This window comes from Carassius auratus, chromosome 21 (assembly GCF_003368295.1).
Source record: "Carassius auratus strain Wakin chromosome 21, ASM336829v1, whole genome shotgun sequence".
NCBI lineage: Eukaryota > Metazoa > Chordata > Actinopteri > Cypriniformes > Cyprinidae > Carassius > Carassius auratus.
Window position 1 is genome coordinate 17,678,784 of NC_039263.1, and position 3,087 is coordinate 17,681,870.

Consider the following 3,087-nt stretch of genomic DNA (forward strand, 5'->3'; position numbering starts at 1 on the left):
ATACCTGTGACTTCGATCCGTGGAACACAATAGAAGATATAGGTGATATAATAGAAGATATAGGTGATATATGGTTCATTGTATGGACAAAACAAATAAAATGTACTTAAAATATATTTTTGTGTTTCGAAATGAGGATGAATAGCCTAAGTAGACAGCATTTTGAGGCATTGCCTCTAATAACCAAACATGCTCTCAAGACTTGTTTTTTAAAGTTGAACTAGCTTCCTTTAAACGCTACGCTTGTGGCGCGAGAGGCGACAATGGTCAGACGCGCGTGCATATGGAAAATAATAATAAAAAACAACGCAGACAGAACGTGTCCTCTGTGAATGTCATTTAAGATCTGTAGGCTATGCAACTCGATAGGTTTTGAAACACAGCAACCGATTGATTTATTTGTTTGAGCTTTTTCGTAAACTATATCAGCTTAGACTTTTTATTTCTATTGTAAAAATTGTTTGAACGCAATTACCTGTAGAAGATCGTGCGGAAAAAAACCCGCCTACATTTACATCGATAGCAAACCTTTTAAAAGCAGTAACTCATGTTTGGAGACACATAATCAGAAAATAATACACAAAATCACATTAAACCAAAAAGCAGGTTAAAATGTAAACACGAAACATCCGGTACTTTCTTCGGTTCATATTAACAGTTCGTTCATCGTGGCACAAATAAGCACTTTAAAGACTTACCCGACAAACACAAGCGCGATGCTGACACGGTTGGTACCTGTCCGGATGTGATGATCCATGAGTGTGAGCAGCAGCAGCAGCACGAGACGAGCCGAGCTCCACCGCGCCAAACCCTGAAACACGGGACGCACGAGGACATGCGGCGATCACGTTTACGAGACCGAGCACACTGATAAAAATAGATCGATATTAGTTATTTAAAAATTTAACAAAACTCTACACCAAAGTGAAGAGAGACATTCGTGTCATCGAACCGTGCGCAACCAAAGCACCGCCCTCGCCTAAATGTAGTGCTCCTTAATGAAGGGTCAAATATTCCGCAATTGAAGTACAAAATCTAGACCGAAAAGAAGTTCTTACACACACATACGCAAGTCTAGATGCAATAAATGTACATTTTCCATGAATTAGAGAAAAACATTTGCCAATATAGTCTGTAACAAATATTTTGTTGACTACTGGGCAAATTATGGATCATATCACAAAATGTCCACTCAACAAACAAGTCGTTCTAGATATATTGTAGCAACTCCTCTCTTGCAGTTATGAATGTCTTACCAGTTGAGTATAGCATGAAGGATATAATGGAGGAGAAGCTGTTTGATGTTTAAATAATTTAGTAAAGGTTTCTGTATAAACTGTGGACCAGTTTGACACAACTACCCCTTGATGCTGCGGTTAAATTGCAAGATGAAATTGAAGAAAGGATTAAATACAAGATCCTTGATCCTGTGATATTACGAAGTATGCCAGATCTAACACAAAACAACGGCTTTAAGGCAAAAGTGCAGACATTTTGAATGCATTTTATCTGAGCATGAGGAGAAAGAAAGAAAATATGCCATGCACATCTGATGTCATTGTTTTAGCATTAACAACAAAGTACTGTGGAAACATGGTACAGTGTTGTTAACAGATACCAGGGTACTAAATACTACAGGATTTGCCATGGTATACAACAGAACATGTCCAAAACACAATGTTTCCACGAACATTTAAGTACAAAGGTACTGTTTTGTGAGTGAACAGCTTTAATTCACAGAACCCTGTATCTCCAGTAACATGAGTCTATTAAGTATAGTGAATATATATTTAAATGGGCTCATATTTCATATGTAAAATTAGTTTTGGGCTTTTTTCTTTCATATTTTTTAAACCTCAGCCTATAAAGATGGATAGATCTTTAGCAATTTCAACATAAAATTCTTCATGGACATTTTAATAAAGACACATCAGAGTCAAGGAAATCTCATGTCTGCAAACCAGCTGATAAATCATCTGATAAATCTCAGCCTAGCTGAGGTAATTAGAAAAAAGCAAGCTAGTTCGGCATGACGCAAGCTGTTCTCAATGACATCTCTTTTAACTGGATGTGCCAATGCTAATTCTCATCCTCATCATGCTGAAGATCTTTCGTATTCTAATAAAACTATGACAAAGAAATGCCATGCTTCTTCCTCCCTCTGTCAAGGTGCTGAATTAGCTTCAGAACAGATTTATTATGGTAGAATTGATGGTGATGGTCAGCAGAACTGATGTGACATCACACACAGATGGTCACACGTCCTTAAATCCAAGCCATGATATGTAACATGAGTGTAGAACTGTTTCAGAGGATAAGTGAAAAATATTAATCTCAAAATCAATCAGGCGCTTTCTGTCATAGAAAAGCAAGTAACTTGCTCCACCTGGTGGCAATTCAAACACATCCTTCGGTGAAGTACTGTCAGAGTATCATGATAACAGGACACCTCTAATAGGCAAAAAAAGAAATCTTTATATCATGATAGACCTCATTTTCCAAATAACTGACCATTCAAAAAAATTGACAATTTATTTTCATTTTTTTAAACATCTTTTTTCAGGATTCACGGACAGCAGTTGTAATATCTATGACTACATGCATTGGGTTTTTTGTCCACTACACAAACAGGTACTAAGCCCCAAAGCCAGCGCTGCCCTGACCTGAGCTGCACTGTTCAGCTGTCCTCAAGCCTGGAGCGCAGCTACTGTAACACACGTCCGATGCTTTATTATTACAGTCTAGCACTCTCCAACCTCGATTTAAAGCTTCAATTTCTGATGGCCGGCAACAGCAAAAGGTTTTTCTCCAAGGACTGTATGAGGGACACATCCATGCACTTACGGAGTTTACAGGTAATGTTCAATTTGAGGGGCCGCTGCTCATAGTGTCAAGGATTTTACTTTTTTCTCGTTCCAGAGGTAAAAATAGGGACATTTCAAAAAATGTTTTTAAATATGAAATTGTTAATGTCCAGATGTGCAGTGTGGTGTCCTGTGTTAAAAGGTCTCTGGACATATAAAGTGCACTTGATGGCTGAGGTTCTTCAGCAGTGGGTTTCCTTGTCCACAACAGCATAAAAGAAAA

General features: G+C 37.9%; 1 protein-coding gene across 2 annotated transcripts in view; it reads left to right on the forward strand.

Annotated features, from left to right (window-relative positions):
- The window catches only part of LOC113038752 (mitotic-spindle organizing protein 2), a 1,160,083-nt gene that overhangs the window by 1,119,470 nt on the left and 37,526 nt on the right, over positions 1-3,087 (forward strand). The gene's annotated exons all lie outside the window — the stretch shown is intronic.